The following is a 23621-nucleotide window of genomic DNA, read 5'->3' as shown; positions in this document are numbered from 1 at the left end:
TAATAGCTTGTGTGTTATTCACTGCTTCAAAAATGTTGACAGATTACATTATACAATATCAAAAAAAAATCTCATTTTTAAATATCACTACACTTCTCATTAGGAAAGTGTTAGGTACAAGTAAGCTGTCAAAAACACAGTGGCAGATACAATTCTTCCAAAATCTGATTTTCTTAGAAAGCTCAAATTCTATCACTGGCAACAAATACTGCTAGTTGTTTACCTTGACGTGACAGACTCACGTCATTCATTTTTCATAGAAATGTCTGACACACACACACAAATCAGAAACTCATAATCGGGCATTCTTTTAAGTTAAATTGTGTTCTATTAAAAACAGCAACCGGTTTTGCTCACAAATCGAAAATTGTAAAAGTGTTTTTCCTTGAGACAAGCATTGCATTTCATTGTGCAGAAAAGTGCTACATACATGCTTCCTCTTTCAATATACAGAATATTCAAAAGATACATACTGGAGGCCAAGAATTAAGAAAATACTGTAATCTCAATTGCTTCATCATGGACATTATTCAGTGAAATTAGCATTATTTTAACTGTGAGTACATGGTGGTCAAGAATACAATCACTAGTACAGTTGACCATATGGCCTTGATTCATGCTAAAGAGCTATCATTTCTGCACTATCATCAAAAATGTCAATGTAATAAAAAAAAGTAAATGATATCTTAGTTTCAAAACACTTTTTAGTGGTAAAAACATCCTCGTTTTATCATGAAAATAAATCAGGATCTCCACTGTTTCACAGACTAGATTTTGAGGACAACTGTTTAGACTAGTTAAAGCACTAAATGTAGTCTCTGCAGGTTAACAAATAGTATGTTGCATGCACATCTTTATTATTTTAATAGTTTAAAAAATAAAATGCAGACACATGTGAAAGTATAGCTTGATTAAGCTATCTACATTATTTTTTAAATAACAAATAGAAAAATTTTAAATATTGCCATGCAGTGGGCCACATCATTTATTTTATTTTATTTTTTATTTATTTATTTTTTTTACAGAGACAGAGAGAGAGTCAGAGAGAGGGATAAATAGGGACAGACAGACAGGAACGAAGAGAGATGAGAAGCATCAATCATTAGTTTTTTGTTGTGACACCTTAGTTGTTCACTGATTGCTTTCTCATATGTGCCTTGACCATGGGGCTGCAGCAGATGGAGTAACCACTTGCTCGAGCCAGCGACCTTGGGTCCAAGATGGTGAGCTTTGCTCAAACCTGGGTCCTCTGCATCCCAGCCCGATGCTCTATCGATCACTGAGTTACTGCCTGGTCAGGCCACATCATTTATTTTAAATGTTATACATTGTTTACCTTATTCAAAAAACTCCCAAAAAAGGAACTTACTGTTTGCAACAATACTTTTAAACTTGTTTCTCAAAATGTGTTTCATTTACCAAAAATATTGATTGGCATCATTTAGGTTAAAAACTAGACACTTCAGGCCCTACTTTAGTGCCACCAAACAGGCTATGCATTTTATTCAGACACCCAGGTCATTCACATGTATATTCAAATCATGTAGTAAGCTACTCTGTGACAGAGCAAGGAAAAAATTAATGAATCCTCTCCAATTCATTCATGTATCCATTAATTCATTAACTCGTCTGCTCTATGATTCTATGTGTGGTAAGCACTGATGGACGTACATCACAATGAAGTTTTTTTAACCCTTGTTCTTAAATGGAGATGACAAGAAAACAAGCATTATCAATAAGTAGTATAGAAAAGTGCTTTCTTTTTCCATATGGGGAAGCAGAGAATCTTCCACAACCTCTACATAGAAAGAGGTGCACTTTATCTATTCATCACACTGATAATAATCTCCTGTCTCATTCTTTCTAGGGTAGGGCATCTAATAAATAGCTAGAGTGCCATTGATTCGAAAATAAAATAAAATAGTAATGCTCAGCTAAATTCTGGCATGTAACTATGTTAATAAAAGGGAGAACTCACATGTTGCCCAAAAGAACTGAGCTGTATACTACTGGAATCACAACTTAGTTTTATACAAGTTAAGACATAAGGCTTTTATTTGGAGGCTTTTGTGAAAATCACAATTCTTTTCTCTGTAGCTTTTACTCAGAAATAACTCTCACGTTTTAAAAGATAATCAGGGACCAAGCAGGAAATAATAGTGTTAGACAAATAAATACTAACTACAGGAACATTTCCTATCATGACAATAACTGTCACTTGAAGAAAGCAACCTCTTTATTGGAGAAAGCTGGTAATCTGCTATGTGGTTGCTGAGAGTTCCATAGCATTTGATGTAATAGCATCCTGAGTCACTCTTCTAAACTACAGGGAATACTGGAAAACTTGCCATTTACAACCCAAAGTACCTAACAGAGAAGGATAAACAGTATTATTAAGTCACAACTACTGGATAGCTAACAAAGCACCTATATCTCCATGCTATAATAAAGGATTTTATTTTCTACAGAATAAGTTGTCTAGCTAGAAAGCATCCAACTAAAAGTAAAATAAATTTATCTCTATCTTTCTCTCCCTCTCCTTACTTCCTCCCTCCCCTTTTCTCTCCTTCTCTTCCTCTTCCTCTCTCTTTTTTCTTTTCATGAGTAAACCAATAATATTCTCCCCACACAAAAACAAAACAAAACAAAACAAAAAAACCCCCACAGAAAAACAAGGTAATCTTCTTCAAGGTTTTCTGGTGGTCAGTTATCTGGTGAACTCTGGTGAGAGTATTTTATTATCATTTCTAGTTACCTCAGGCTGCTCCTTAGAATAAATAACCACATACTAGATACAAGAAAGGCCTGAGCTCAGCAGTGGTCTGACAAAGACATAGTTTCATTCATTGATTTCTATACTGACTAAAAATAAATTGATCTAATATAGCTTACTTAAAAAAATGAGTATGAAATAAAAGCAGCTCATACAATCCAGAATAGTGATAGAAGCAGAGTCAGTAGCAGATAAAGCAAATCTAGACAGTAAAACAAACCAACTCTGAAATCTCTAGAGCAGGAAACAGATATCTTCCCATGCTTCTCAGTTGCATCATAATCACGCAAAAATTTAAAGAAAACAGAATCCCTGAAACTGCTATTGAATTGTTAGATTTTCTGGTACCAATAAAATGTTGCACCTCGAAAGAAAAAGAACATTGTTCTAATTGCACGAGGTGTGGCTATATGTGGCTAGTGAAGAGTTCCCTATATTTCTTCTTCCCTATATATTTTAGTGGTTTTTTTTGTTTTTTTAAAGAAAATGTCCAACAATTTCAGCTTTCTGTTCCTTTTAACATGAAAGGCCCAAGCTAAAATAAAAATAGCCAAAGGAGCCAATTGTACCAAAATTGATAGGAGCCATGTTTCCAAATAGAAGTAGCAGCGCTTCCCTGCCTCCCTTTATTCTGCAGTGAACTCCGAATGTTCTTTTAAAGAAAACAGAAAAGGCCAGCCAGTTATTTCCTCAGATGGAAAAACCTTAATCACTTTAGAATGAGAGTTTTTCTTTTAAAGCCCTGTGCATACAGAATTCTATTAAGCAACCATTTAACCAAACTCTGCCCAAGCTCTTTCTGAAGGTGACCACCTGCCCTGTGTTCTGCATAGTGATTCTTAAACGGAGTGGGTCCTGTATGCTCACATGCCAAGAGTTCTGGCCTCCCATCTATGGAGTTCTGTGAGTCTGGGATGGGCCCACGGATCTTCAGTTGAATAAACCTTGAAGATGATGTCCTAAGTGATCCAAAAGACATTTTATCGAAATATCATATAAAGATATTTCAAGTTCATCTGTATCAGATAAAAAAAGCAGCTACATCTTGAGCTATACTGTGCAGGGAATTGGTAACCTTGGAAAGATTATTTACGATATTCTAGTTGGTCACAGGAAAGCTAATTATAGCTTTGCATGCCTCTAAATAATTTCCTACTTTTAAACATATGGACTCTCTATGCCATGAAACAACCTGCTAGCCTGAGCCAATTCAGTATGTTTGGAAGGAACACCTGGCACCAGCACTCTTTGGTGGTGCGTCAGTGGGATATGTAGCAATGGTATCTTCAGGTTGTGCCAAGCTGCTGAGAGCAGGCTGCCGGCACAGGTGTTATTTCTAGTGATACAGAATTTCCCCACTTATCCAGGGCTACTTTAGGTCTTTGAAAATATACAGAAAGGTGTTAAGATTCTCTTTCCTTAGGGAACTTTACATGTATGTGTGTGTGAGTATAAAATTATGTAGCATAAGTAATTCAGATCTAATGCTGCTTATAAGAAATATTCTCATTCTTCCTCCTTAATGGTAATGTTAATTGCAACAATTTTTCCCTCCAGTCATTTTTCCCTTTATTTTATAAACAAAGGTAGGTAATTTCAACTGTCATAAAAAGCCTGGTTTGCCATGTTCTCTCCACTCCCCTTTGCAACATAAACTTTATTGCTGCTGATATCTGAATTTTAAAAAAAAGTTTTGATGACTATTTCACAGAAAAGTCTTGAAGATGACCAACAAGACTGAGGATGACTCCATGTATAAAGTTTCCTTAAGCATTTTGAGATAAGGATGGTAGTTAAGAATAATTTACCAGCTATAAATTTTACTTGTTAAAGTTATACATAGTAGTTGAAAGTGGTTATTAGGTTTACACACTTTCCTTGAGAAGTCAACCATTTTGGTAGGAGACAAAAGCAGATATATTGGGGCCTGACCTGTGGTGGCACAGTGGATAAAGCGTCGACCTGCAAATGCTGAGGTCGCCAGTTTGAAACCCTGGGCTTGCCTTGACATGGCACATATGGGAGTTGATGCTTCCAGCTCCTCCCCCCTGTCTCTCTCTCCTCTCTCTCTCTCTCTCTCTCTCTCTCTCTCTCTGCCTCTCTCTCTCCTCTCTAAAATGAATAAATAAAATAAAAATTTTAAAAAAGGAACAAAAGCAGATATATTGGCTATTAACTTTTTCAGGCTGTTAATCAGAAGAGAAATTAATTAACTCAATGTTTGGTTTCATTGCTAAGAAGAAGGAACATTGTTCTGGATTGTTCAGGTCAAGGTTGTTTTTGTTTTTGTTATAACTACTGAAGGACTCACAATGCCTAGTAAAAGACTGTCATGTATGTTCCATTTCTGAGAGAATATCAAAAATCTATGCCCAGGCCCTGGCCGGTTGGCTCAGTGAGAGAGCGTCGGCCTGGCGTGCAGAAGTCTTGGGTTCGATTCCCGGCCGGGGCACACAGGAGAAGCGCCCATCTGCTTCTCTACCCCTCCCCCTCTCCTTCCTCTCTGTTTCTCTCTTCCCCTCCCGCAGCAGAGGCCCCATTGGAGCAAAGATGGCCCAGGCGCTGGGGATGGCTCCTCGGCCTCTGCCCCAGGCGCTGGAGGGGCTCTGGTCGCAACAGAGCGACGCCCCGGAGGGGCAGAGCATCGCCCCCTGGTGGACGTGCCGGGTGGATCCCGGTCAGGCGCATGCAGGAGTCTGTCTGTCTCTCCCCGTTTCCAGCTTCAGAAAAATACAAAAAAAAAAAAAATCTATGCCTGTCTGGTGGTGGCACAGAAGGTACAGTGTGGACCCAGAATGCAGAGGTCACCAGTTAGAAGCCCCGAGGTCACTGGCTATAAGCACAGGGTCACTGGCATGAGCAGGAGAATCGTCCACATTATCTCAAAGTAGGACAGCTTGAGACCAAAGGTCACTGGCATGAAAAGCCCAAGGCTTGAGCAAGGAGACACTGGTGAGCCCCAGTCAAGGCACATATGAGCTCAAAGTACAACTAAAGTAAAAGCAACTACAGGTTGACACTTCTCACCCTCGTTTATTCTTTCTCTCCCCTTTCCTATTTCTCTCTTTTATTCTCTCTCACTCTCAAAACAAGCAAACAAACAAACAAACAAAAAACCTATTTAAGGCAAAGTCAGATATAGATTCTATTAGGGGAAGTCTTCCTCCTCCAACTCTACCTAGACATTAGAGCAAACATACTTTCTGTTTCTTTTTCCAATGATTGTGAAGGTTACAGTTTTTCTTCACATTGTTTATATATAAAATGTCTTTTAGACTATCAGGTAGGACAGAAAGATACACAGCAGTTTACCAAAAAGCCTAGTTTTATGTTATTACAACTGATTTAGATTAGACAATGAAATTCTCCATTGGGTCAAGTCTAATTCACTTGTGCTATTCACCAGGGTCTATTATTATGGCTCTAGATCATAATACATTTTATTTCCATTATTTCCCTTTCTCTTTCCTTATATAACTCTCATAGATTTTGAAAGGATGAGTTACCTAGGAATAGAAATAGTTTTGGGTTTTTTTTGTACCCTAAGCTATATCCCTTTTACAGCAACTTATTTTATTGCTACAGAAATTGTCTGAAAATAATTTTTGGGAAAATAAGTTTATCCCTCTCTTCCAAGATGAAAATAGCTGCAGGAAGAAATTTTGGTTATGCAGTGGTACAATAACTTTTGGTTATATGATCATTCACATTGGGATGTTATATACAAAGCACTGTAATAAACAAATTATAAGAATAGTAATAACATTGAGATAGCAACATGCCTGACATCAAGTATTTCAATCAAGAAGAAAAGAGAAAGAACTATATTAAAAAAGAGCATTTTCTGTGTACTTTGTGTGTGTCTGAGTGAATGTTCACATTGATGTTCATTTCAAATGCCTTTTCTCTTTTTATTCCTTCCATATATCTTCTGTACAGCTTCAAAGTGTAATGGTATTTTTTTAATATTTAATTTATTGTGTTAATATGGTTTCAAGTGTCTCACTCTATATAATGCCCTCAACCCTCCACATCATGCCCCCCATAAATTCTGTGCTGTCTTTTTTCATTCCCAAGTAATTTCCTTTGGTGTAATGGTAGTTTTTAAAGTAACTATATATTTTTGATAGGTTAAATGAGAAGTAGGTAAAAAGAAAGTTAAATATATACTGTGAGACTTCTGTTTTATTGTCTAGAGTAGTTTAAAGAAAATGAGGTTTAATCCATACCACTCTCCCAGACTTCTGAGCCAAATTTCAAGCTAAAAGCTTGAAGACTAAGACTGAATATTGGCATGTTCTGATATCTTAAGTTAGGTCTGTTGTTTAATTCAACAATTTAGAGTCAGTAGAGATGCTCATGAATATACTCATCATTAGTTTACAGACATATTATATTCAATGTTTTGAAATGTATTCTGATACTATTTGGTTTATTTTCCCCCATAGAATTAGTTATACATAGTTTAAGATACAATTAATAAGTTGTTTTTTCTTTTTTAGAAAGACCATTTAGATTTCTAACAATGTAGCTTACATATCTTTGTTTATACATGTTACACAAAAGTTAAATTACACTTTCTACTATTGGAAAAATCCTGTGTGATAGAGAAGAATAAAATGTATCATTAATATGTGTGGTAGTTTTAATCACTCTGACAACTTAACTCTTCATCATTCTAGTGAACAATAAAAACTCCTACAAAAAGTAAGCTAACTCGAATTAAGATTCAATTCTAGATTATTACATGTAAAAATATAAGAGTTGTATCTTCCAATTATAGAAATGCATCTCTCCTGTACATTCTTCATTATACAATGTATAACTACGTAGCATAAATGTGCAGTAGAGATTAGGATGAAATTAATTTATTTAATACATTGAAAATTAGTTCTGGAAACTGTAAAAGAAAGTAAAATGAATGCTTAGGTTCCTACCTTTTTGAAATCTTTTAGTATTTGCATATACTAATGTACTAATATGAAGGTTCAGTATTATTATGTGATACTGAAATTAGAAATTATCAACAACCTATTTTTTTTTTTTTTTTTTTTTTTTTTACAGAGAGAGTCAAAGAGAAGGATAGATAGGGACAGACAGACAGGAACAGAGAGAGATGAGAAGCATCAATCATCAGTTTTTCGTTGCAACACCTTAGTTGTTCATTGATTGCTTTCTCATATGTGCCTTGACTACGGGCCTTCAGCAGACTGAGTAGCCCCTTGCTTGAGCCAGCGACCTTGGGCTCAAGCTGGTGAGCTTTTTGCTCAAGGCAGATGAGCCCGCGCTCAAGCTGGCGACCTTGTGGTCTTGAACCTGGGTCTTCCGCATCCCAGTCCAACGCTCTATCCACTGCGCCATCACCTGGTCAGGCAGCACACTTAATTTAAGCCTTCCCATATTATATACACTTCCATGTGATGGTCAGGAATGCATAAAAATGTGAACTTCTGTAAACTTAGTACTATTTATTTATTTTTTTAATTTTTCCAAAGCTGGAAACGGGGAGGCAGTCAGACAGACTCCTGCATGCGCCCGACCGGGATCCACCCGGCATGCCCACCATGGGGCAATGCTCTGCCCATCTTGGGGCGTCGCTTTGCCGCAGTCAGAGCCATTCTAGCACCTGAGGCAGAGGCCACAGAGCCATCCTCAGCGCCAAGGCAAACTTTGCTCCAGTGGAGCCTTGGCTGTGGGAGGGGAAGAGAGAGACAGAGAGGAAGGAGAGGGGGAGGGGTGGAGAAACAGATGGGCGTGTCTCCTGTGTGCCCTGGCCGGGAATCGAACCCGGGACTCCTGCACGCCAGGCCAACGCTCTACCACTGAGCCAACTGGCCAGGGCCAACTTAGTACTATTTAATCATCTACTATGGTAGGTAAATTCAGAGTAGGCATTTATGAATTTTAGTTTCACAAGTATTACCACTACTGATAATATAAAGAGACTCAACTTCCCTTTAGTACTTTTAATTTGGATGCGAAGTCTACTAGAGGCAAATGAATCCAGTGATATTTTCTTATTATACTCAAGACATCTTTTTATTACTCCTATTCCTTAGCCTATATAGGTTTTAATAAAATGAAATGATAATGGCGTCAGTATAACACAATACAGCTCAGTTGGGATTGGTTCTTTGTGGCATTTTACCAATACTAGGTTAGTTCATATCATTAGCTTTCTAATAAAACTACTTTTTAGTTGAGAAGTAGATCAGAGGAACCCTAATAAAAGAGCAGGAGAAAGAAGAGATAAAAACATGAAAAGATATGTGAACATACTAAAAGCTATTGAATTGCATACATTAAGTGGGTGAATTGTATAGTATGTGAACTATAATAAAGATGTTAAAGATAAACAAGAGACAGATGAGTGTGCAGTGGACAGTAGGCACCGGTGGGATGGCAGTAATTTAAGTGCTTAGTGTGACAATCACAGGCTCATTTATGTTGCTTCTACTAAAGTTTTTAGCTACCCAGATTACTATAAACATAGTTATTTTTAAAAATGTATTTCATGTGTCATATAAACCAAAAGTCTTTTTATTAGAACCAAAAAATGAAATTGACTTGACTCTTGTGAGACTAATCAAGAAAAATGTAAATAAACAAGTGATTGAATTAAAGAGATATAATGAAAAGCTATACAGATATTAAAATAAGATCACATTTGAATACTTATGTAATAAAAAATTTAGTTGAAATTTTCAACTAATTAAAATATATTTGGAACCTGACCAGGCAGTGGCACAGTAGACAGAGCATCAGCCTGGAATGCTGAGGACGCAGGTTCAAAACCCTGCGGTTACCGGCTTGAGCATGGGCTCACCAGGTGAGCACGGGGTTGCTGTCTTGAGCATGGGATCAGAAACATGACCCCATGGTCACTGGCTTGAGCCCAAGGTCGCTGGATTGAGCAAGGGGTCACTGGCTCGGCTGGAGCCTCCTCAGTCAAGGCACAAAGGAGAAAGCAACCAATGAACAACTAAGGTGCAGTGACTATGAGTTGACGCTTCTTATCTCTCTCCCTTCCTGTGTGTCCCTGTTTATCACACACACACTCTCTCTTTCTCACATTAAAAATAAATAAATAAAAGTTTAAAATAAAAAAAACATTTGGAAAAATATTATTCTGCAATTTGCGCATAGAAAGAAGGATAATATTTCATTAGCAAGTTAGGTTTATTCCGGGAATGAAAGTGTAAAAAGGCAGGATTTAAATATAAACCAAAAACTAAATTCAAAACCTGGATGAAAGAGATGAGTTTTGTGTACTTGTATAAGGGAGTAGAGCCTTGATGTCGAACCTTTTTATAAAAACCGCCCACTTTTGCAGTGCCGGTCAACCTGGTGCCAATTGCGGTGCTGTTTGGTTACTTCACTACCACCCACTATGAAAGCTGGAACGCCCACTATTGGGCGGGAGGGACCAGGTTGACCGGCACTGCAAAAGTGGGTGGTTTTTATAAAAAGGTTCGCCGTCACGGGAGTACTAAAGATACAAGGAAAAATAAGCATTCAAATGCCAGAATAAAAAGTGTACATGAAGAAACAAAACAAAATGGCTAGAGCTGAGATTTCAATGTGACAGAGAAAAATTACCTTGAATAGTAGATATGTACTCCAGAACTTAAAGAAAATTATTAAGACATGTGTAATTTGCATGAAACTCAACGTGAAAACTCTGAAGCACTAGTAGCAGCTGGAAGACATTGGGAAATTTTGGGTGGTGGTGTGGGAAATCTCTGTACCCTTTCAGTTTTCCATCAACCTAAAATTGCTCTAAAAAATAGTCCTAAAAAACAACCAAATAAAAACAAGCTTTTTTTTATGGCTATTTGCACATTTAATAATAAAAATCAAAATCATCACTTTTTGATGTAGGTATTCACATATTCACTTAATCCTTAACTATATTTGTCTCTAATACTGTATAGCTGTTATTTTCTGAATATTATATCTTTCTCAGTCCTTATGTTTAATTTTTCATAACTTGTCTATAATTTTCAGAGTTTCATTTTTAGGGCACTCAGTGAAATGAATGACTCTTTCAACTGACTCTTTTCATAGGTCTCGGTGTTTTAAATTAAAAAATGTTATCTCTTAAGGTGCTGACCTACATGGTAAACTCAGGACATTCTGGGAAATAAAGATAGTCTCCATTCTGGTTCTAGCTTCTTAAAAAAAACAATTGAAATGTGAAAATATTTCATCTTTTTATAGGCACCTTTTTTTTTTCATTTGTTAAGAAATACTCAGACGAATCAATACTCTACAAAACATTGTTTCTATGAATCTTCTGAATGTTTTACTAAAATGAGATACTATAAATTTGTAAACTTTTTCTTCATGCCTATATGTTAGCTATCTGCTGTGTTATAAACAACCCCAACCAACACTCAGTGGCTTAAAACAATGACTCATCAAAAGTCTTTGAGGTGGTTGGGCTATTCTGCTCATGATGTCTGGAGGTCTGCTGATGTCCGCTGTGTTTGTTTAGTCATTTGGCTGGTCTGAGCTATTTCCTGCAGGGATAAGAAGTCCTCTTCAACTTGACCACATATGGTCTCTTATCCTCTGATTAACTTGTTCTAAATGACGGTCTCTAACAGGGAGTAGTATGCCAAACCTCAGGAGGCCTAGGTTCATCCTGGCAAATTGACTCCTTTGCCATGGCTGTTTATCTCAAGTAAGTCCTAAGGTAAGACTATCTCTTGATAGAAGAAGCTACCAAAATACAGAATAAAGTGGATGGACAGGGAAAAATGAAGAATCAGGGCCATTTTACAATTCATCTACAAAAATTTGATTCTGATTCAGAATATCAATTTATCTAATTAAAAATAGTACCATAAAAGTTCCCTTAGAAGGATTCTTCTTGAAATTGTAGATAATCCAAAGATTGACTTTAGGGCTTCAAAATTAAAGCAAAGTACTATATGATCTCTGTTTTAATTTTTTTCGATTTCTCCATTGATTTTAGGAGATAACTTTCAACTCCTTTGTATTTCAAGTGTGATTTTCAATAGTTACAACACAATAAGCTTAAAAAATGAAACATATTTTTGTTCTCCATATATAGAATAATTTGAGTAGTTTCAACTGACTGTACAAAATATAACAAAATTTTAAGTACTCATTTACAAAAATAGTTTTATATCTTTCTAGGTGACAGTGTTTAATATAAAAGTGGTTATTTAAATGTTAAATCTTTGTTAAATTAAGTTGATGATTGTCAGCAAAGAAAAAGCCACAATTCTAGTATGCTTAAGTATAATTTGTATTCAATATCAGCTTTATCACAAAATAAGAGTATAATTATTCTACTTATGTGCATTTATAAATTTTGAAAACCCCATTTTTTCCTAGTGGTAATATTTTGCAATTTGTTTGGATGCAGTTGTCAATTCCAAGTATATCCATTTCATAGATGCTTAATTTTGTAGGAATATCAATTTTCTTTATCAATTGTGTGTAACAAAAATTTTTATTTCTACAGTAAATGTCAAGGCAAAATATTTTACTATCAATAGTAAACTTTAAATCTATACTTCAAGAACATTCACAATAATAAACAATTGAAAATGAATAATGCCAGATAAAATTAAAGTACAAGAGTACCTCGGTTTTTGTTGACTTCCGTTATCGTCGGTTTTGGTTTTCATAGATTTTTTTTCTGCGAAAAATTTGTCTTGGAATTCATTGGGTGCCCACTTGACCTCGCTGCTAATTTTGCGAAAACAAAGGGTGACCCATGCGTTCTCCTGCTCAGCGTGGCATTATTTCTCCTTGTGTGAGCATTATCCCATGTGTCTAGTCAAAAAATTCCATTGCTTTTCAGTGTTTTTGTGCTTTTTTTATTGATTGCGAGTGCAAATACTACAATTACATGTTAGTGATTGCTCTGGACAGTAAGTAATTGGTTTTACATTGATTCATATGGATATAATTGCCTCAGTTTTCATTGGTTTGGATTTTGCTGATTGTTTTCAGATGGATTATCAATGAAAATGGAGGTATCACTGTATATCTGAAATTAACTTACTGATTTTCAATTTGAACCATCTGATTAAACCTACTGAATCTGACATATTTGCAATGTCTGCAAAGTTCAACTGTTAATGGAGGCAACATATTAACCACTAGTCTTGCAATTTTAATCATGATCATAAGAAAACTTGAATTTAAAATGAGTAAAATTAATTTGAAGAGCAGTTATTTGATCTAAATAAAGATTCATATTCCATAGAGTAATGAGCTAATTAAGTCTTCAATACCTACAGGTGTTAAATCACCATCTCCAGCACAGTCTTTTTGAAATATTTACTAACTTTTGAAGTAGAGACTGATGTTTTCCCAGCAGATTTGTATCTTCTGATATTCATCTACCCTCAGGTAAATGATAAATGTCAAGATTTAGACCAATTCCACATTTGTTATCAACTTTCTTTAAGACTAAAACCAAGAACATAATATGTAAATTATCTTTTTTTGTTGTTGAAATATGCAATAATTTAAAACAGTAAGATAAGTACCTATAATTAATATCCCAAAATAAAATTTAAAATCCCTATAGCAAGAACATTTAGCACCTTCTCTACATTCTCTATAGCAGGACTGCTCGGAATCCATTTCATGTGTATATTTCACAAACATTTATCAAATGATTTGCTACTTTTACTACTGAATGACTAAATAATTCTCCCTCCCACCAAATGAATAAGAAGAAATTAACTGTCCCTGGCTTCTGATGTCTATGATTTTTATATTAAAATGGTACCCTTAAAAGGGGGGGTTTTCTAATATTCTGTCTAGAAAGACATGGATTTTTCAGTATTCATCTGTGATCTTTAAGTTTTAACATGATTTAAAATGACAGCACCCTTTACATGCTTGTTACATACTACTATATGAGATCAAGGAAGAATTATAAGTACCAGTGCTAGTCTACTAAAAATACTTATGGTTCCATTTAATGTATTTTAAATAATACTTTATTTAAAGCAATTCATAATCCAGAACAATACTGATCCATATTAAACACCATATCCACAGGATTAAACCAAGGCTGTTACAGACAAAAACGAGATGGCTGATCACCATAGTTTAAAACATTTTTATTTACAGAAAGATATTCAGCTAAAAATCAGAGAACCAGGTTGACACTGCAGTAACTATATTCAGAACTATTCTGAATACAAACTAAGATATCCAAAAATAGTCTAAGTAATCAACTTGTTATACAGAGAGGTGTTGTAGATTTGGGCACCTGAAACCTGTATAATTATTTTAACTAGAGTAACCTCATTAAATTCAATTAATAAAAAAAACTTTTAATGTAAAATAAGTGTCTTTCATAAAATATTTAAATAATATCTATTTTTTACACTACACAAGTAATTGATAAACTATGTTTCGCAGAGCCATTTCTTTGCTAATGATCATGTTGGAAACATACATTCACCTGTCACTAAGGAGTGTTAACCCTTCTCACATGTCAGATGACATTTAATGAAGGCATGGTTAATCAAAGTCTTGTTTAACCAGTGAAAAGTTTTCAAAAGTTAGAGTGAGAGACTGTTCTCTAGAACACTTTTCTCACCCTCAGTTTTATGGGAAAACCAATGAAATGACAATGGAAATAATAACAGAAGCAAGCATTTATTTAGCTCTTTTTTATCTCTCAGGTACTTTCTTAACTAAACTGTATACATGGCTGATTCTGTTCCTGGCAAAACCCTGTTTGGATTATAATTCAAAGCAGCATATAGTACTTTGTTAGGAGATTACTAGCCAGTTCGCTTTTGTAGGAACCTCAGAAAACAGAAATGTTTCAGGCAGTTGATGAGAGTATAAAAGCTGGTCTCAACTACTGAGGCAACCAGTGGTTGTTTTATCTTTCTATAGATTCAGCATCATGTAAGTGTCATAAAATGTGTAATAAATGGTAAACCATGAAACTATCCCTACAAATATATTTACTCTTTAAGCAGATAATATTTTTTCCCAACATATTCTACAGAGATTCTAAAAAGTGCATATCAGAGTATGAGTAGATGTATCCATTTATAGGATCATCAATATAAAATATGAAGTGTCACTGGATATAGAGAGATTTTCTATAATACACAAATCATTCTCAACTATCAAATTTCCATTGAAGGAAAGGGCATTTTAAATTTATATGTTTTCTAATCAGAATGTTTTCTTTTTGGAAGATAAAAATGCCTATACCATTAATCATTCAGTGTTTTGCTCTCTTTTCCTTGACAGTAGCACTCCACAGAAACATAATCTAGTTGGCAACACAAAAGAAATTATAAGGGTAAACACCTTATCCTTCATCATTTGGAAAGGTTTGCAGAAATGCCTTTTAAATAAATCATCCTTATGGTTTAGGCTTTGCCAATTTCAATGTCATTTGTAATCAGTATTTTATCACTTTTCATATGGCAAGAGTTGTCATTTTGATGTATAAATGCATGTTTATTTATTTCTTAGTTGAAAAGTATTCATAGTTTAAATTCACAAAGTAGTTTCTTCAATCTACACCTCAGATTTAAAAGACTATTGTTTATGAATTCTTTCAAATAGGTGGTTATAAATTAAAAGTCAGTGCATATTTAATAATTGAATCTAAAAATATAGTGGCATTATATGGTATATAAAATATACATTTTTCTAATCATAGCTCTATATCTATGCATGAAAAGTTTTAATATCAAGGCACCATTCTGTCATAGATTATACTGATGACATGAGGTAATTATAATATATACTAACCTTTTGTATGTACCAACGATATGATACATATTTGCTACATACCTAAGTAACACAGATAAAAAACTATTTCCGAATGTGGTTTGTAAGTTGTAGTCCAATGAGTTGCACAGGCACTTCAAGTTTCTTATGATGTATGATAAACCGTACACTAAAACTGCAAGATGAGCTTGACCTGTGGTGGCACAGTGGATGAAGCATCAACCTGGAATGCTGAGGTCGCCAGTTCGAAACCTCGGGTTTGCCTGGTCAAGATACATATGGGAGTTGATGCTTTCAGCTCCTCCCCACCTTCTCTCTGTGTTTTCTCTCAATCACTCTCTTCTCTAAAATGAATAAATAAAATCTTTTTTAAAAATAAAAAATAAATAAGACTGCAAGATGAGTAAAGCAAGATGCTAGGCTTTAGTGAAGGAAGCAGTAACATATAGGTACTCTAGTCAATATAGGTACAAAATATTTGTGAGCCCATTAAAGGAGAAAAAATTCACTTTTATGATCCAAAAAAGTTTAATCTAATATATAACATTTGAACAAGAGAACAAATAGGTAGAAAAGAAGGTTATTTCAATTTATGAGTAATGCATATAGACAAGACAATGCTAAATCTATTAAAAGTGTATTAAATATTTTTTTACTTTGTTTACTTAGAAATTCATGGACAAAGGAAAGAAAATGCATTAAAGATGGTTGGAAAAATGCTGCAAATTGTATTCAGCATGCATTGGTTAGTACTTGCTGTCTCCTCTCATTTTGAGGGGGGGGAGCATGTAAGCAACATGATCATAACCATGTTTTTAATGATAATTTTGGTATACAAAAGGCAGAGCTTGTGTATAGCAATCAAGTAAAATAATTGTTTCATTCTTCAGTAGAGCCATAATAGCTCAAGAAAGAGAATACACATTTTTCATTTTAATAAACTCATAAAATAGAGAAGAATCAAAGAAGTTCAAGCAAATGGCAAATAATATTTACACTGCTACGTCTATAAAAATGCTCAGAACAGCACAGTGAAGTACTTATAGACTTTAAAGGTAATGAGTCTTATAAACTGTGTACACAGATTGTTAGCAAGAGCAGGAGAGGAACCAATGGTCCCATCATGGCAATGCCCCATGCGGTTACCAACATCGAGAAAAGAATTAAAGAAATTCTATAAGTGAATTGTATTCCTGGGAAAAATCTTAAGAAAAGGGCCTATTTCCAGGGATAAACAGGGCTAATGGAGGTATGAAAATAGAGTCTGAAATCTCAAATGAGCTACTGAGATCATCTAAGAAGAATTAAGTTTTTATGATAATTGCATCCTCTTCCTGTTTTAATCTTTCGGAAAAGATTGACCTTATTTTTACCTATTTATATTATTTTTAATTTTACTCTTGCATTTGTCTTCATATAATTAAACATTATTATTTTATTAATATTTAAAAAGTAAAACTAAATGCATGAAAAAAGTAATTACCCCTAAGGATTGACAGCCTAAAATCTTCATCACAAAGAGGTTTACAGCCAGTGATTTCCTTTATGTTCTTGGGTAAAACAAGAATTTTGCAAACTGAAGCCTTTGAAAACTTGTACAAGTGCTAATTAAACTAATTATACCTTGATTCACTTGTCTTGGTACATAAGCACTTCATAGAATTAATTATGTGACACTCCGAATCTCCATACAGTCACCTATAAATTTTATCCGTCTATTTTATGCCATTATTTGTCATCAGAACAATCAGGTCCATATTTAATGATCAGGTGACTTTAAAAAATTAAAATATCAGACCTATCCCAAATTACTTGTATTAGAAATTATTCAGGGGATAAGGCAAGAACACTGATTTGTTTTTAAAAGTATCCCCAGATGATGAGGATGTTTGTTTACTCAGGGTTCAGAGCAGCAGAGACAGAGGCAGTACATATATTATTTTAGAGCATGTGAAGGCTTTATAATTAGCCTGGATGAATTCAAATCCAAATATTGGCACCTGTTAATCTACAATCTTAGCAAGTCACTTATTTTCTCTAAGCTTCAGGTTCATTCACTTCTTGTTATTGTTTTGTTTTGTTCTTTGGTAGAAGCCCTGAATAGGAACATAAAACAGGGACAGAGCACAGTGCCCCAAGGCAGAGGCCATAGTGGCTTTACTGACAAAAGTATTGAGTAGTTCAGTCATTCCTTGCCATATCGCAGTTCACTTTTCACAATCTCACGGATTTTTAAATTGTATATACCTAATTTTGTATCGTGGATTTTTTGCTATATCACAGGATGTTGCAGTATATTGATATTTTTATATATTTATTAATTATTTTTGTGGTAAAATAAGCGTTTTCTAGTCTAAAAAATTGAAAACAATATAAGAAATATAAAATATATTAATTAAAACATATTAAAAGAGTAATAAATTGAAATAAAATACGTAGCCTATAGCAGATGAGTAGACAAAGACTCCATGTATGGAAAACACAGCTAAGGCCACTTCTCTTGAGCTAGTTTGCCCACATGAGATCATACAGGCACACTATTGGCTGATGGATGGGAGACACGACCAGAGCACTGTGTTCTGATTGGCTGTGCACTGATTGGTTCAGCAACCATAGCTTTAAAATATATATAAATAATGAAATAAATTTAAGGTTGCTACTTCTGGATTTTCACCTATCCCAGCAGGTGAATCTAGCCCCCGTGTTAAATGAGGGACCGCTGTACTGTACTGATTGCAGCACAGTAAGGATAGATTTAGCAATTTTGATTAATGAAGAGGTGGGGACATTTGAGCTACTTTGCTTGCCTTTTAATCTGCTCTAGCAAAGTTTCCCTTCCTGATTTTCTTTTTCTCTTCTCATTCTCTTCTCTGCTTCCCAACTTCCCCATTCCTGTCCCTGCTTCTATTTTGTGTGTATCAATAAATACCTTAAGGACTGGGGCTCTGGACCATCTCATGAAACCTGTATAAGGGATTGTGAGGCAGTCTCCCCTAGGTCCCTCGGTGCCCACTATGTGGTCTCTGAGTAGTCATTGTCTTCACGACAATTTTTAAGTGAGATCAAGAGTAGTTGGAAAGATTAAACAAATTAGTATGTTTAAAAACACTTTAAAAAGTTCTTAGTACATGGTAGGTTCTCAGTAAATTGAACAATTATAGTCACCTATAAGCAAAGAGTTGATATGAATAAAAAAGATATTGCAGAAATAAAATTGAAAAGTATTTCTATAAAAAATTATTGCTCTCAAACAAAAATTATTTTGTGAAAATAAGGCTCTATTTAATAGCATCAAAGGCAAAAGATTGGTAAGATAATATAACAAAAGCCAACTGTGGTATATATGTCTATATATTTATGCACTGGTAGTATAATATCCTATTTATTTCTTTTGTTACCATTAAATTAAATAAATGTACATTTACTATTAAATAAATATATATGTTGCATACACACACGAATATAAATATAAATAGAGAAATATTGACAGAGCGGGAGAGGAGATACAGGGAGAAAGCTCAAAATGTTAACAATAATTTATACTTTTAGACAAAGTAAACTAAAAGGAACTGAATTTACCATCCTACCTGAAACAAACTAAGTTATTGGACAAAATATATGCAACATAGACTCTCCTCTCAAAACACTGAACCTGAGGTAACAAAAACCAGTAATCTCAGAGAGACAAGAACAAAAATAAAGTGACTCCTATTATTGCTATTATTAGTCTACTCCCTAGGAATCTTTTCAGGATAAAGTACCAGGAGAGAGTACTCAGGTATAAAAGTAGAATCATATATCAATAGGAAGTCCAGAAGAGTCTAGGGCCGTGATGGCCAAACTTTTTATAAAAACCGCCCACCTTTGCAGTGCTGGTCAACCTTGTCCCTCCCACCCACTAGTGGGTGTTCCAGCTTTCATGGTGGGTGGTAGCAGAGTAATCAAACAGGGCAGTGATTGGCCACTGTGAAAGCTGAAACGCTCACTAGTGGGCAGGAGGGACTAGGTTGACTAGCACTGAAAAAGTGGGCGGTTTTTATAAAAAGGTTCGCCATCAGGGGTCTAGGGGGCTAGAGTTTGTAGAGAAAAGCACCAGAGAAGGTACAGAGAAACCCCAAGTACACTTGTCAGAAAATGTATGAAGAAATTTCCCTATGATAGAAAAAGAACAATCCACACAAATTAAAATAAGTACTATTTGGAGCTCTGTAGGAACTGAAAAGGTAAAATTCACAATGCCTGTCATCCAATCAAAAGTTATTAGGCTTAAAAAAGTAAGTAATAAGAAAAACCAATTTGGCAAAACTGAACAAGAATGAACTCAGAATAATTACACAGGAACAATAGAAAAGTAATTATAACTGAATTTCAAGAAGGTACAATTAAACTTCATCATATTATGTACAGGCATAAAGTATAGATTTTAAAAATCTATAAATTAAAATACTACAGTAAATTATTTCTATATCTGAGATGAACATGTATCAGGTAAGATGAATGGAACCTAAGACATTGCAGGAGAAAACTTGAAGACATAGAAATAGAAATTTTTCAAAATGTAACACAGAGAGGGGGAAAAAAATACTGGGAAAAAAAGGCCATATAAAAAGGGCACAGGAGTGGCTTTCTTTTGCCAACCTTTGCTGTCTTTTACGGAAGTACTCGGGGAGAATGTTTTCTGAATTCTTACATGGATAATTTTTCAATGATCTTGGTATACAAAAGTCTGGGGATCTAGATATGCAGTCCTTGGTGTGTATTTTCCTTGAGTGTTTTTGAGGTATGGCTCCCTCCTTTATTTCAATGAATCATCTTAAAAAGCACAATATCAATGTATTTTTGTGGTGATTCCTTTGAAAGGTTGTCTTTTTGTTTATTTATTTGCCTGAAAGCCCAGAAGTCAACAAAGTGTGATAATTTTCCTAGACTATGTTTTAGGTCTACTCTTTTGGGTAAATTTTCCTACCAGAGGGAGTATCCTAACAAGACTTCCTTTATTTCAAGAGATTCTCACACTCTGAGGGTTGCTAACTGCTCAGTTTCACTCTCTGAAAAGATGTGTTGATAAGAGGCCTGTTTATTCAGCATGCAGTGGAGTGTGTTACTTGGCAGTCTATTTTATCTGCATACATAAATGAACTTTGGGGATATCTAATGTTGCAGTTTTCCAGGGTACAATAAGGTCATACATTCTCATCAGGTCAAAGAAGGAATATATTGCAAAAGGCAGTAGGTGAGAGCCGAGTAGAATGTGTGATGGGACCCTGACACTAGGGACACTTGAGAGCATCCACCTGAAATAGGACAGGTTTAAGGACAAAAAGCAGCTAGAATTTTAAGAAAAAAGTTTTTGTCCAGATCTTACCTGATAATACTGAAATCTACCTATAGACTTATAGACAAATTCTGGTTTGCCACAGTTTTATAGGCAGCTCGAATGTCCCTACACATGGACAAGGCAATGTGCAAACCTTGCTGGGATCAAGATCATCTCTGTATAGAGACAAGAGACTTGCTGGAAGATGAGCAGGACACCTAAGAGACAATGACTGTATAAGTTTACCATTTTCCATGTTTTATAAGGCGCATATTCCCATGTTTTCAGTAGTTCATACAGAAATTCTCAGAGTGAGCAGTGGAATTACTTTAGCCTTCTAAGTTTTTCAGAATATTTGGGGTAGTCTATGCCACACCTTGGTTGGTCATATGCTATATACTTACATTTATGATTTCTCTTCTTTTGATTACAACAAAACATTGAGACAATAAGTTAATTTAGACTAGCTTACATAATAATTCAAAATAAATTATCCTCTTAATATGTTTTCTTTCCTAAAAATGTATTTTTTTACACTTTCAGGTCCTGACCCATGTCTACAGTTTGCCAACAGAGGCACTTTTAGCAAACTTGCTCTGAGGTTCATTCCATTCTTTCTCCACTGAGGTAAGGATCCTGTGAAATGTTGCTGATTTATGTGTCCTGGCCACTGTTTAAAGTATTTTCAAAATTAATTGATATAAAGGTCCAGAGGGAAATGATTCAGGGTCATCTAAGTGGTATTCACTAATACAGTACTTATCCTTTCTTGTTGCATCATGAAATATGAACAATATATAGAAATAAAATAGAAAAATAAATGAGACCAAGACAAAATGTGATAACTGCCACTTTGTTTGAATAAAAGAATCTAGAATCAATAATGTTTAAATTAAAAGCAAAGAGCCCTGGCCAGTTGGCTCAGCGGTAGAGCGTCGGCCTGGCGTGCGGGGGACCCGGGTTCAATTCCCGACCAGGGCACACAGGAGAAGCGCCCATTTGCTTCTCCACCTCCCCCTCCTTCCTCTCTGTCTCTCTCTTCCCCTCCCGCAGCCAAGGCTCCATTGGAGCAAAGATGGCCCAGGCGCCGGGGATGGCTCCTTGGCCTCTGCCCCAGGCGCTAGAGTGGCTCTGGTCGCGGCAGAGCGACGCCCTGGAGGGACAGAGCATTGCCCCCTGGTGGGCAGAGCTTCGCCCCTGGTGGGCGTGCGGGGTGGATCCCGGTCGGGCGCATGCGGGAGTCTGTCTGACTGTCTCTCCCTGTTTCCAGCTTCAGAAAAATACAAAATAAATAAATAAATAAATAAATAATAAAATAAATTAAAAGCAAAGATAAATTTTTGTGGTAGGCAGAATTATGGTCCCCAAAGATGTCCACACCTTAATTCTTGGAATCTATGACTATCTTATGTTATTGGCACAGGGGAATTGAGATAGAAAATAGAATTATACTTTCTAATCAGTTAGCTTTAAGGTAGGGAGATCATCCTGTATCATGTAGATATGCACTGTATGTGATTACAAGCATTCTAAAGTGAAAGAATGGGTTATACAGAGAGTTAAAGTCAGAGACATATAACTCTGTAAGTAAAGCTCAGAGAGATGCAACATTGCTGGCTTCCAAAATGGGAGAAGAGGTCACAACAAAGGAAAGTGAATACTTTTCACAAGCTGGAAAAAGCAAGAAAACATTTGTTCCTGGAGCCTACAGAAAGAAACACCTTTCTAATATCTTGATTTGGCTAAGTAAGACTGTCAGATTTCTAATCTACAGAACTGTAAATAATAAATTTGTGTTGGTATAGTACTAAATCTGTAGTAATGTGTTACATCAACAATAAAGAACTAATACAGCTATCAATATTCAATTAATATTGAATGAAGCTATGGACTTTCATAAATAATATTATCTTCTAAATTTATTATTTTTAATTTTAACCAGAGATGTTTTCTTTATGAAAAGATGTATTTTAAATTTTATTCTTAGATCTCTTTAATTCCAACTACATTTTTTAAAGGTAAAATAAATTTTACAAATTTTTCTATATTTTGCTTGTTCTTATTAAAAAAATTTTAGATAAATTAAAAATTTATTTTTTAAACATCTAGCTTGAATTCAAAATACTTACCTATCAATTTATATAACATAAAAACCAAGTTTTATCTTTTTCATCAAACTTGCAAAAAAGACAAAAATACAGCATCCAACTATACATGTGCGAAATATAAAATGCACTTTAAACCTCAAAGTTAAAGCCCTGACCAGTTGGCTCAGTGGGAGAGTGTCGGCCCAAAATGTGGATGTCCTGGGTTCGATTCCCAGTCAGGGCACACAGGAGAAGCTCCCGTTTGCTTCTCCACTCTCCTTCCCCCTCACTTCTCCTCCTGCAGCCATGGCTCGATTAGAATGAGTTAGCCCCCAGCGCTGAGGGTGGCTCCATGTCCTTGACCTCAGGTGCTGAGAAGAGCTCGGTTGCTGAATAACAGAGCAACAAACTCAGATGGGCAGATCACCACCGCTTAGTGGGTTTGCCATGTGGATCCTGGACAGGGTGCATGTGGGAATCTGTCTTTGCCTCCCCTCCTCTCACTGAATTAAAAAAAAAAATCTCAAAGTTGAAATTTCATTTAGGTCAGTCACTAAAAATTAGGTAACAGAACTTATGTAAGGAGTTTAAATCATAGCACTTACACTGTATTTTACTTATACACTATTTTCAAATGTTCCTAAAAGTACTCAGGTGGAAAAAGCTTGCAAGTGTAACAGCTCTG

General features: G+C 35.3%; 1 non-coding gene across 1 annotated transcript; it reads left to right on the top strand.

The window, feature by feature from the left end:
- The first annotated feature begins 23104 nt into the window (after window positions 1-23104).
- On the top strand, window positions 23105-23180 carry TRNAF-AAA (transfer RNA phenylalanine (anticodon AAA)). Its single transcript has one exon. It is a non-coding gene; the product is annotated as a tRNA-Phe (tRNA).
- The last annotated feature ends 441 nt before the right edge of the window (window positions 23181-23621 follow it).

Source organism: Saccopteryx leptura, chromosome 1 (assembly GCF_036850995.1).
Source record: "Saccopteryx leptura isolate mSacLep1 chromosome 1, mSacLep1_pri_phased_curated, whole genome shotgun sequence".
Lineage (NCBI taxonomy): Eukaryota > Metazoa > Chordata > Mammalia > Chiroptera > Emballonuridae > Saccopteryx > Saccopteryx leptura.
The sequence above is the reverse complement of the archived record's forward strand: the minus strand, read 5'-3'. Positions and strand labels throughout refer to the sequence as shown.